General features: G+C 49.9%; 1 long non-coding RNA gene across 2 annotated transcripts; it reads left to right on the forward strand.

The window, feature by feature from the left end:
- The first annotated feature begins 82 nt into the window (after positions 1-82).
- On the forward strand, positions 83-11,798 carry LOC125093748 (uncharacterized). 2 transcript variants are annotated; one of them, XR_007125331.1, is made up of 3 exons: positions 83-641; positions 6,671-6,780; positions 11,057-11,798. It is a non-coding gene; the product is annotated as an uncharacterized LOC125093748 (long non-coding RNA). The 2 variants fall into 2 exon arrangements; XR_007125332.1 differs by lacking the exon at positions 83-641 and adding an exon at positions 1,076-1,134.
- The last annotated feature ends 1,467 nt before the right edge of the window (positions 11,799-13,265 follow it).

Below are 13,265 nucleotides of genomic sequence, written 5' to 3' on the forward strand. Positions count from 1 at the left end.
GAGGCCGGGACGTGCGGGCGCATCCCAGCTGCCTCCGCTCCGCCGCTCAGGCCCCGCCCCCGGGTGGTGCTGCCGGTCACCGACAGGGCAGTCCCGGCGCGCGGCCGTGGGTGTGTTCTGCGGCGTCCTTGTCCGCTGAGGGCGTCCCTTCCGTCGGGCGCGGACTTCAGGCCGTACCCGGGCACGGGCTCTGACGCGCAGTCGCCTGTCTGGTGGCCGCGCGCACGTCAGCCCCGGCCTCGGCGGCCCCTGGCGACGGGTTGGACGCAGCCCGCGGGCGCGGTGGGCAGTGGACGCCGCTGCTCGTCGCCAGTGCTGCGGTAACCTCGGGCGGGGCCCTGGGCGCGCTGAGCCCGGCGGCGGAGCAGGCGGCTCGGGGGTGCAGGCCGCACCCACCGGGTGCCGGCGGCTCGCAGAGCGGAGGCCCGGGTGCGCGGAGAAGCGGGACCGGCCTGGTCGGCTCCGCCGTCGGTCGCGCCTCCCTGCCCCCATCCTGCCCCGTCCGGGGACTCCTGGACGGACGAGCCCACTCCTCCGACTGCGGGGACCGCGGGGAGACCCGGGGCAGGATCGATGGGCAGAACCCGGTCCCCCAGCCCCGTAGCCAAGGGGACTCGAGAATGGAACGCGACCTGCCACCAGTCAGTCTCCCAGGGGCAGAGCGACAAGCCCGAGATCTTCGGATAATAATGCGAAAGGGGTCCTTGGTCTCTGCAGAAGGGAAAACCTTGACAACAGATTTATCCTTTTTCTAAAAAAATGATTTTATTTATTTATTTGACAAAGAGATCAGAAGCAGGCAGAGGGGGTTAGCAGGCTCCCCGCTGAGCAGAGATCCCGATGCGGGGCTCAATCCCAGGACCCTGAGATCATGACCGGAGCGGAAGGCAGAGGCTTAACCTACTGAGCCACCCAGGCGCCCCAGATTTATCCTTTTAAAAAAAAAATTATTTATTTATTTTTAGTTGAGAGAGAACAAGCACGGGAAGGGGCAGAGGGAGAGGAAGAAGCACGCTCCCGGCTGAGCAGGGAGCAGCGTTCAGGACTCCATGCCAGACTCCATCCCAGGACCCTGGAATCATGCTTGGCTTGAGCTGACTTGGAGGCAGAGGCTTAACCCACTGAGCCATCCAGGTGCCCCAACAGAATTCTCCTTTACTCAAACCAAATGTACTCTCGTCTCCAGCGGAAAGTTCAAGCTTGCCTTGTAAAGCCTCAAGAATAAAGTGTCTGCCTCAAGAATAACATGAAAAGGCCAACCCCACTGGGACCAGTGTGGTCACTGGTCACCGTGGCCTGAGGAGAGCTCACCCACTGATGAGGGAACAGAAGGCAAACTGGGGACAAAGCAGAAGCTGACACCCCACAACCTCCCCCCCATGGAATATATGTGGCATCCCTCAGGCACTCCTGACTGCCCTTAAGGAAAAACAAACAGTTCACTTGCAGGGATCACAGTCCTGCAAGGCCTGCGTCTCGCTCCATTTACACGTGTCCTAGTGATGTACAAGGAGGAAGCTTTCTTATTGGCAGCCAAACTTCCAGAGACCCATAACTTTCCTGAAACCATAACATCACCCTCCCCTCCATAAAATTGAGGGAGGGTGGGGCGCCTGGGTGGCTCAGTGGGTTAAGCCGCTGCCTTCGGCTCAGGTCATGATCTCAGAGTCCTGGGATCGAGTCCCGCATCGGGCTCTCTGCTCAGCAGGGAGCCTGCTTCCTCCTGTCTCTCTGCCTGCCTCTCTGCCTGCTTGTGATCTCTCTCTGTCAAATAAATAAATAAAATCTTTAAAAAAAAAAAAAATTGAGGGAGGGTGAGGCAGAAGGAAATGTAAATAAAACTGAGTTTCTTTTAAACCTGCAGGCCATTGGTGAGGTCGTGTGTGATAGGAGGAATGTAACACTATTCCAGGAAGCTCCCAACTATCTTACTGTTAACGCCTTACTAGAAGGTTAAACAACCTTAACTTGACAATAGCAAGGCCTCCGGTATCCTGTGAGTCTTCTTTAACATATGAAAGTTCCTCATAGAAACCTCCCTTTTTCCTCACCGACCCCATAGTAGATAATCAGCCACACTCACAACCCCCCCGGGGGGGGGGGCAGCCAATCTTTCTGCCCACAAGTCCCGTCCCCATGCTTTAATAAGCCACCATTGTGCACCAAAGATGTCTCAAGAATTCTTTCTTGGCTGTAGGCTCTGGACCTCACCCCACCGAAACTTACCTATATTCCCGAACCCCATCAGTATGATTGAGGGGACCCCTGGCAAAGAAGAGACACCAGGACTGGGGGGAGGCGTTCTGGTGGTTTTCCAAAGAAGCAGTGAGATTGCGGGTGAAGGTAACTATGGCAACAAGGCAAGACCAAGGTCTGAGCTTGGAGGGAGCAGGACCTACTGGGAAGCTAACGCCTGCAGTCAGGGAGGACAGCGGGGGTGTCTGTCAGGACGAGGGAACAGAAAGGACAGGGCCAAAGTGCAAGAAACAAGTGCAAAGTGTTGCAGGAAAATCGAAGAAGCGATGCCGGAGGGAGGGGGTCTGTGTCTTCAGGAGTATTTGCGGAGCGGGGATTATACCGCGTTTTCCGATCAGCTGGAAACCCGTAGACTGGATTCCATTTCTCCTGCACCCATCACCTTGCCCAGCGAGAAATAACTCGGCAGTTTTTAGGCAAAAACCTCAGAAACTTACGTTTGCCGATATTTCCTTCTTAATCACACAAGACCTAAGTTACTCCAAATCCCCCTTCAGTCTCCTGAAGCCCAATTAAACATCTTTTTTTTTTTTAAAGATTATTTATTTATTTGACAGAGATCACAAGTAGGCAGAGAGGCAGGCAGAGAGAGAGGAGGAAGCAGGCCCCCCGCTGAGCAGAGAGCCCGATGTGGGGCTCGATCCCAAGACCCTGAGATCATGACCCGAGTTGGAGGCAGACGCTTTAACCCACTAAGCCATCCAGGTGCCCCCAATTAAAAGCCTTTTTTTTTTAAGATTTTATTTATTTGACAGACAGAGATCACAAGTAGGCAGAGAGGCAGGCAGAGAGAGAGGAAGGGAAGCAGGCTCCCCGCTGAGCAGAGAGCCCGATGCGGGACTCGATCCCAGGACCCTGAGACCATGACCTGAGCCGAAGGCAGCGGCCTAACCCACTGAGCCACCCAGGCGCCCCTAAAAGTCTTTTTTTAAGATAACCACAAAATGGAGCATCACTTGGACCCAACCCTGGGCTCAAAGGTGTTTGGGCCGAAAAGGAAAATAAAAATCCTGAGGTTGCTGCCGTCCTCACACATACATGTGTTCTTGCCCAAGACCACACGCTTTTTAAGCCCCAAAGGAAATGTGTTGTGGCATTTTCTGTGTAAGTTAACACAACTTAATTATATGTTTTACATTGTTGGGTCCCCCCAAAATTGGGTCCCCCAATAATGGGTCCGTAATTAAAGGGTCCGTAATTAAAGGAGCGAGACTGATACAAAGTGAAGGTCAAGCAAAGCTTTATTTGGCGCCAAGCATCAGGAACCAGACCTACCGTCAAACAGACCGGTCGGTGGGGGCCGCCCCCAAAGAGAGGACAACCCCTCCCTGCTTTCCAGACTAACTTTTATAGAGCAAAGGCCATGTGGTTGGGCCTGGCCACACACAGGTGGCCAATGAGATTGTAACACACACGCAGGAAACTCCACAGTGATGCTAGGCGACCAACTGAATTACAATTTACCCTAGTAGACACTTGAACCAGCCTATCACACCTTGGTTAGGATTGGCGCCAAAAGGCTCCCAAAGGGCGGGGGCCCATACTCCTTGGTAGCTAGGAGACAGTACGTGCCCCCACTGATTGAATACCTCTCCCTGGCCTGACCCACCCTTGTATTTGGACTTTGTTACGTGGGGACCGGTTTCCCGGACTTGCTTTTAAATAAGTTCCCCTGGGGCGCCTGGGTGGCTCAGTGGGTTAAAGCCGCTGCCTTCAGCTCAGGTCATGATCCCAGGGTCCTGGGATCGAGCCCCGCATCGGGCTCTCTGCTCAGCAGGGAGCCTGCTTCCCTTCCTCTCTCTCTCTGCCTACTTGTGATCTCTGTCTGTCAAATAAATAAATAAAATCTTTAAAATAAATAAATAAATAAATAAGTTCCCCTGGTGGGGGGCAAGGTCAATTTAAGCTTCACAGCAAAATGGCAGTTCAACTGGGGTGGGGCTGCTCTGGCTGAATAGGCCCTTACAACATAAAGCGTGTTTTTGTTTATTTGTTTGTTTGTTTTACAAAGCTTTCAATAACACTGGTTTTAAAATATTGTCATTGGGGGCACCTGGGTGGCTCAGTGGGTTAAGCTGCTGCCTTCAGCTCAGGTCATGGTCTCAGGGTCCTGGGATCGAGTCCCGCATCGGGCTCTCTGCTCAGCAGGGAGCCTGGTTCCCTCTCTCTCTCGCTCTCTCTTTCTCTCTCTCTGCCTGCCTCTCTGTCTACTTGTGATCTCTCTCTGTCAAATAAACAAATAAAATCTTTAGAAAAAAATATTGTCATTGTTTTAAAGGTTTATTTCTTTATTTTAGAGAGAGAGAGAGCACGCTCATGAGTGGGAAGGGCAGAGAGAGAGGGAGAGAACGTCTCAAGAAGATTCCAAGCTGAGCATAGAGCTCAACTCGGGGCTCACTCACTGGGATCATGACCCGAGCCGAAACCAAGAGTCGGACGCTTAGCTGACCCGGACACCCAGGTGCCCCTAAAATAGCATTTAGGATGACCATAGTATAGTTTGCCTTACTCTTAGTAAGATAATTTTCTTTTTAATAAGAGAGAGTAAAAACAGGTAGCTAGCTCAGGGGGTACCTGGGTGGCTCAGGGGGTTAAGTGTCCTTCTCCTGGTTTCTGCTTGGGTCATGATCTTGTCGTCATGGGCTCGAGCCCCAAGTCGGGTTCCATGCTGAATAAGGAGTCTGCTTTGGGTTCCTTCTTCCTCCTCCTCTGCTTCTCCCCCTGCTCTTGCGCTCCCCAGCTGCTCTCAAATAAACAAACAAATACATTGTAAGGGCCTATTCAGCCAGAGCAGCCCCACCCCAGTTGGACTGCCATTTTGCTGTGAAGCTTAAATTGACCTTGCCCCCCGCCCCAGGGGAACTTATTTAAAAGCAAGTCCGGGAAACCGGTCCCCACGTAACAAAGTCCAAATACAAGGGTGGGTCAGGCCAGGGAGAGGTATTCAATCAGTGGGGGCACGTACTGTCTCCTAGCTACCAAGGAGTATGGGCCCCCGCCCTTTGGGAGCCTTTTGGCGCCAATCCTAACCAAGGTGTGATAGGCTGGTTCAAGTGTCTACTAGGGTAAATTGTAATTCAGTTGGTCGCCTAGCATCACTGTGGAGTTTCCTGCGTGTGTGTTACAATCTCATTGGCCACCTGTGTGTGGCCAGGCCCAACCACATGGCCTTTGCTCTATAAAAGTTAGTCTGGAAAGCAGGGAGGGGTTGTCCTCTCTTTGGGGGCGGCCCCGACCGACCGGTCTGTTTGACGGTCGGTCTGGTTCCTGATGCTTGGCGCGAAATAAAGCTTTGCTTGACCTTCACTTTGTATCAGTCTCGCTCCTTTAATCACGGACCCATTATTGGGGGACCCAATTTTGGGGGGACCCAACAATGTAAAATGTTTAAGAAAAAACAGCTCAGGGGCACCTGGATGGCTCAGTCATTGGGCATCTGCCTTCAGCTCAAGTCATGATCTTGGGGTCCTGGGATCAAGCCCCTCATTGGGCTCCCTGCTCAGCAAAGAGCCTGCTTCTCCCTCTCCAACTCCCACTGCTTGTGTTCCCTGTGTTGCTGTATTCCTCTGTCAAATGAATAAATAAAATCTTAAAAAAAAAAAAAGAAAATGAATTTAAAAGCTTCTTTTGGGGGCACCTGGGTGGCTCAGTGGGTTAAAGCCTCTGCCTTCGGCTCAGGTCATGATCCCAGGGTCCTGGGATCGAGCCCCACATCGGGCTCTCTGCTCGGCGGGGAGCCTGCTTCCTCCTCTCTCTCTCTCTCTCTCTCTCTGCTTGCCTCTCTGCCTGCTTGTGATCTCTGTCTATCAAATAAATAAATAAAATATTAAAAAAAAAAAGCTTCTTTTGGTCAAGACAAAAGGAAAGTTAAAGTGAAATTGGATATATCTAAGCTATTTATTATTATTATTGTTTTTGTTGTTATTTATTTTTTAAGTAGGCTCCACACCCAGCATGGAGCCCAACACTGGGTTTGAACTCATGACCCTGATATCAAGATGGGAGTTGAGATCAAGAGTCAAACACTTTACTGACTGAGTCACCTAGGCACCCCTAAATTATGTTTTCTTTTTTTTTTTTAATTTATTTGAGACAGAGAGTGTGAGCAGGGGGAGTGGAGGAAGGAGAAGGAGAAGGAGGAAGCATGCTCCCTGCTTCGAGGGCGCCTGAGGCGGGGCTCTATCCCATGACCCTGACACCATGTGACCTGAGCAGAGATAAGAGCTCAGGCTCAACCCTTTGAGCCCCCTGGGTGCCTCTAAACTCTGTTTTAAAAGACAGGTAGTTATATCTGTCCCCGGGAGTATCCAGCCACCAAATACTATGAAAAACTGCTGGGCTGTGGAATATTTGACAAGGCTGGGTAAAAGATCAAAGCACACTTTCAAATGATCAGTTCTGTTCCCACATCCAGATCTGTACTCTGCTGTCTCTGCTGGCTCTTGTCCACGATCGCGGGGCCAAGATAGACCGGAAACTCATGTAGTTCTGGGCTCTTATCTGTGGAAATTCCCAAGCCCTGGGGTGAGTGTGCATTCCTGCTGAATTGATCTGGTGTTTTCAATGATGCCTATCTTGGCCTAGTGTGATCATTTTTCTTCATCGTTTGGAATGTCCTGGACCACAGGAAGTGTGTGTCCCCAGGGAATAAAACAAAAGCAAGAAACCACAAGAAGTCACATTGCCTTGGGAGCATTTGCGGATCTCAGTTGAGTTAAAGTCTTGGTTTGACTGGATGTGGAGAGGACTTTGGAGCTGGGAGCACGGGGAGGGGGCTGGGAAGCACAGGAGGAAAGCATGGCTGAGCTGCCTTTTGGTGACAGGGGGAACGTGGGCAAAGCCACCTGCTTGCAAAGAAAGGTCACACGAGATGGGTCTGTCTCAGCCTGGGCACTGGGCAGGGAAAACAATGACTCAAGGTCTACCCTCTCTTGAATTTGCAGTACACACACACACACACACACACACACACACACACACGCTTCCCATGGGGCAGGATGTCCCAAGCTATTTGTATTAAATTTGAAATCTGCGTTTAGCAGAAGGCGCTATGGGAAGTAAAAAGACAAGCCACAAACTGGGAAGTCATTTAACTCATAATGAACTGGTGTCCAGAACACATAAAGTTTCCTACTCCCTAACAAAGACAAGCCCCCCAGAAAAGCAGGTCACGGAGTACCCCCGGAGGGTGTGGAGGGATGCGTGAGGTCCACGAGCAAGGGAGCCTTGAGACTTGTGTCCTTTCGGGGTGATTGTTTGTTGTGTCTTACTGTGTGCTCTGGGCACATGAGTATCTGCTCTCGTATACTTCTGATATGGGTGAAATATTTCATAATGCATTTTAATCAGTTAAAAAAAAAGCCATAAGTGGTTGGTTTTATTTGGTGCCCCAAAGTTATATGGTGGTTTTAGATGCCAACTCTTTTTTTTTTTTTTTTAAGATTTTATTTCCTTATTTGACAGACAGAGATCACAAGTAGGCAGAGAGGCAGGCAGAGAGGGGGAAGCAGGCTCCCCGCTGAGCAGAGAGCCCGATGTGGGGCTCGATCCCAGGACCCCGAGATCATGACCCAAACCGAAGGCAGAGGCTTAACCCACTGAGCCACCCAGGTGCCCCAGATGCTCACTTTTTGATGGAAAAGATACAGGTTCCAATACTACTAGAAACTCAATCTCCCCATACACCAAAAGAATGACTAGGTTTGTGTGGCAAGATCCTGTGCATATGCATCTCGCATATTTAACCCGGCTGTATGCCTTCCTGTTTCCTCTGCCCCACCAGGTGGGCCATTACTGGAGCCTAGACTGCCTTGGAAGGGCCACACGTCACTACCTAGTCTAGTAAGGGTGAAGAGCTGAGTGCTGGTGTGAGTGAGAGCTGAGTCGTTAGGGGCACCCGGGTGGCTCAGTGGGTTAAAGCCTCTGCCTTTGGCTCAGGTCATGATCCTGGGGTCCTGGGATTGAGCCCCACATCGGGCTCTCTGCTCCACGGGGAGCCTGCTTCCCCCTCTCTCTCTGCCTGCCTCTCTGCCTACTTGTGATCTCTCTGTCAAATAAATAAATAAAATCTTAAAAAAAAAAGAACGAGTTGTACAGCACTGTCCTCAAGATACAAATGTATGTTGTATTAGCTTCTTAGAGCAACAGTAACAAAGGACCAGGACCTGGCTGGCTTCAGACAACAGAAAGGTATTGTCTCACGGTTCTGGAGGATATGGTCCTCAGTGATGGTGGCGGCGGGAACAGCATCCTCTGAGACCCTGGGTAGAATCCCTCCCTGCCTCTTCTGAGCTTCTGGGGCTGAGCCCCGATCCCTGGCGTCCCCTGCTTTCTGCTTGTCTTCCCATGGCTTCTCTTTGTGTGTTTTTCTTCTGTGCATGTATGGCTCTGTGCCTCAATTTCCCCTTTTTGTAAAGACACAAGTCATACTGCATCAGGGTCCACTCTGAAGACATCATTTGAACTTGAAGTCCTCTGTAAAGACTATCTGCAGTTAAGGTCACATTTCAAGTACCAGGGGTTAGGATTTCAACTTATCTTTTTTGAGGGAAAATGGAACTCCACGTACAACATGCCAAAACCACATCGATGGAGAAATACAAGCGACTTTATCTTTTCAAGGAAATTCTTTTTTCTCCAGCTCTATTGAAATATAACATATATATAATGTTGTTTAAGTTTAAGATATACAGTGTAGGGGAGCCTGGGCAGCTCAGTGGATTAAGCCTCTGCCTTTGGCTCAGGTTATGATCTCAGGGTCCTGGGATTGAGCCCCACGTCAGGCTCTCTGCTCAGTGGGGAGCCGGCTTCCCTCTCTCTCTCTCTTTCTGCCTGCCTCTCTGCCTACTTGTGATCTCTCTCTCTCTGTCAAATAAATAAATAAGATCTTAAAAAAAAAAGATATACAGTGTAAAGGCTTGGTATATTTCAAGTATGAATATATATTTACATATTATGTAATATATAAATTATACAAATTTAATATATAAATATGTATTTTAGTATATAAATTTTATAGCTTAATACATGATTTATGTAATACATACTTATTCATATTATATATGAATATATCCATATATATTTTAGAATATACAATATTTAAAAATATATAAGATATACAACTATATTAAAATATATAAAGTATATTTCACATAAAATAAATTTATATATTTATGTGTTCACATATATTTATGTATAGACTATATCTGTACACATTTATATGTATAATACCAAGTATATATTTTATATATCAATATCAACATCTCTGTATTGATATCTGTATCTGTCTATCTAGGAATGTCCTGGGCAGTCTCTTCTCTTGTTCCCTGCCTTTGTGCAGTGATGAATTCCCACAGGGGTAGGCTCTGATTCCCCTTTCTTTCTCATTTGTGAATCTACTGTAGGCTTTTTTTTTTAAGGAATTTTTTTTTTTTAAGATTTTATTTATTTATTTGTCAGAGAGACAGAGAGAGTACAGGCTGGCAGAGTGGCAGGCAGAGGCAGAGGGAGAAGCAAGCTCCCCACGGAGCAGGGAGCCTGATGTGGGACTCGATCCCAGGACACTGGGATCATGACCTGAGCCGAAGGCAGCCGCTTAACTGACTGAGCCACCCAGGTGTCCCTACTGTAGGCTTTTGCTTCGTGGTGACCACGAGGCTTACACAAACCACCTTATAGACGCAACGGTCCATTCTACACTGATGACAACTGAACTTGACCATGTATCAAAACTCCACCTTTCCGTATCCTCCCCTTGATGTTTCCGCTGTCACAGTTTACGTCTTCGTGTTTTCTATATTCATACACAGACAATCGTAGCTGTGGTGATTTCAGATTCTATCATCCTTTAAGCTTTATACAGAGCAGTTAACACACCGCATTACACTATTAGATGGCCCCAGGCTGACTCGACCCACACCCTTACAGTGTGTTGCATGTTTTCCTGTGTGTCCACACTGCTGGTTACCGTCCTTCCATTTCAGCTCAAAGAACTTTCTGTGTTTCTTGCAGAGCAGGTTTGGTGGCAATGAACTCCCTTAGCACTCGTCTGTCTGGGAAAGTCTTTGTCTCTCCTCCATTTCTGCAGGATGGCTTGGCCAGGCAGAGGATTCTAGGCTGGCAGGCTCTTCCTTGGACTATCCCGTGCTGCTCTGTTCTGGCCTGTAAGGTCCCCACCGGGGAAATGGGCTGACTGCTTGTTGGGGACAGCTTGTACCTTTCAAGGCCTCTTTTCTCTTGCTGCTTTTAGGATTCCCTCTTTGTCCTTGGTTTCTGGCAGTTTTATTGTCATGTGTCTTGGAAAGATCTCTTCAAGCTGCGTTTGTTTAGTGACCATGAGCTTCAAGAACTAGGATGTCCAAATCTGTATCTTGATTTAGGAAGTTCTCAGGCATTATTTCTTTTAAATAACTTTCTGCCACTTCCTCCCCCTCTCCTTCTCTGGACCTCCAGTAGATCATAGACTGTCGCTTTCGCTGGTATCCCACGGATCACCTGGGCTTTCTTCACTCTCCGGTCCTCTCCCCCTTGTCCTCCCCTGACTGGATGACGTCCAAGGTCCCATCCACTTCACGAATTTTCTTCTGCTGTATCCATTCTGCCATGGGTCCTCTCCGTTGTACTTTTCATTTCATTCACTGTTCTTCAGTGAATTCTTATTTTGGTTCTTTCTCATGATTCCCGTCTTTACGACGTTTTTCAGTTTGTTCATATATTGTCTTCCAGATTTTGTCGATTTGTCTTTTTTCATTCGCTTGCCTTTTGTAGCTCATTCCTTAAAATGGCTGTTCTGAATTTTCAGGTGAGTCACAGATCTCCATCTCTCTGGGGCTGGTTGCTCGAAAGTTCTCGCGATCCTTTGGCGGCATCATGTTTCTTTGATATTGTGTGTTCCTTGAAGTCCCAGCGCTGCTGTGTTCCCACTGAAGTTGCCATCCCCTCCGCCGGACCTCACTGCCTTTGGGAGACGGATACCTTCCCTCAGCCCTGCCAGGGATTCCGGGGCAGCTGCAGACCTTCCGTCCATGGGCCTTGTCCTCATTTCTTGCTCCCTCTTGTGGCTGATTTCTAAGCTCCTGTGCCCTCTCTCCACCCCACAATGAACCAGGTGGAGTGCTGACCTCCTGCCTTTTGTTTCCCAAAGGTGGTGCCAAAAAGAAAGCTCAAGTTCACGGTCTCTCCCTGACGGTGGATTTGGGCCCATCATCTGCGCGTGCTCACTAGCTGGTTGCCGAGACTCACCCTCACTGCCAGGGAGCTGGTCGCAGTGTGGGGGTGTGTGAGGGTGAGGTGCGTGGAGCACAGTGGGGGGGCGATGACAGTGGGCCAGTGGGGGGATCTGTGGGCAAGTCCCTAGTGGCTCATGGGAAGGCTTTTTGATGGGAGTGTTGGGGTCCCTTTCTTGCCCGAGAGTTCCATCTGGGGTTCTCCTAGCTCTTCCTGCCCCCGGAACTCATGACCCATACTCTGGAAGGGGCTAGAGGGACACAAGTCACTTTGGCAGCATCTCACACAGCCCGGGCTCACTCACACATTCTCATTTTCCCCTGCGGGAGAAATTGTGGGCCGGGAAGCTCTCTCTCTTTTTTTTTTTTTTTTAAAGATTTTATTTATTTATTTGACAGAGATCACAAGTAGACAGAGAGGCAGGCAGAGAGAGAGAGAGAGAGAGAGAGAGAGAGGGAAGCAGGCTCCCTGCTGAGCAGAGAGCCCGATGCGGGCCTCGATCCCAGGACCCTGAGATCATGACCTGAGCCGAAGGCAGCGGCTTAACCCACTGAGCCACCCAGGCGCCCTGGGAAGCTCTCTCTTGAGGCTAAGCTTGCAGGGCTTTGGGGGAGGGATGACATAGGTAAAGTCACACTGTTCCTCTTACCCTCTCCACTGCATCCACATTCGTTATTTTTGTTTTGTTTTGTTCTAATGATGTGCTGGAATTTGTCTGCTGGAAACCTGGACTCCCACAAAAACTCTTTCCTTTGGTGGGATTATCTAAGATGGGTTTTCCAGGGGCTCCCAGACCATGGCCAAGCAGGGGTGGAGCCACTTAACTCGCCACAGCAAACTTTACAGCTGGGACCAAAGTCTGTGCGCCTATTACTGGACACCTGGGGAGGCAGGAGTCTGCCTGGGTCCCTTGGTGGGTGGGACTGGGTCCCACAGTTCCCAGAGTTCCCACAAAGGCACTCTGTCCATGGATGAATGCTAAATTGTTGTTGAGTGGGGGGACACGGCAAGGGCTATCTCATTCCCACGATGCTGACATCCCCACAGTGTTTAAGGGCTTTGTATTGGGCAAAGCACCACCTTCAGGGGCCTGGACAGTATAGAGTGAAAAAAGGTCTCTGGGCCCCCAATTTGCAAGGCACAGTAGGAGTTTAAGAATTGCTCAAAGGGCATATTTTTCAAAGGGAGCAAGAGCTGCTGGAAAAGGAGGGCTCTCCGGGAGGGCAGAGGTAAGATCATGCTGGGGTGCAGCCAGGGGAATGCTCCCGGCAGGCAGACCTCAGCCTCAGGGGGAGCACCCCCTTTCCCTGGTCCCGCGAACATTCTCCTTGTGCATTTAGGAATTGCGCCAGCAAGTGCTCTGGGCACCGACTCTTTCCTGTTCTTTTCTTCTCAAGATCTATTTAGGGGCGCCTGGGTGGCTCAGCGGGTTAAGCCTCTGCCTGTGGCTTGGGTCATGATCCCAGGGTCCTGGGATCAAGCCCCACACTGGGCTCTCTGCTCAGTGGGGAGCCTGCTTCCCCCTCTCTCTCTCTGCCTGCCTCTCTGCCTACTTGTGATCTCTATCAAATAAATAAAATCTTAAAAAAAAATCTATTTTTTTTTTTTTGAGAGAGAGAGAGAGAGAGAGCACATGAGCAAAGTTGGGAGGGGCGGAAGGAGAGGGAGGGAAAATCCCAAGCAGACTCCATGCTGAGTGCGGAGTCTGATGTGGGGCTCGATCCCACCACCCCGAGACCACAACCTGAGCCGAAACCAAGAGCTGGACTCCTAACTGACTGTGC

Source organism: Lutra lutra, chromosome 1 (assembly GCF_902655055.1).
Source record: "Lutra lutra chromosome 1, mLutLut1.2, whole genome shotgun sequence".
Classification (NCBI taxonomy): Eukaryota; Metazoa; Chordata; class Mammalia; order Carnivora; family Mustelidae; genus Lutra; species Lutra lutra.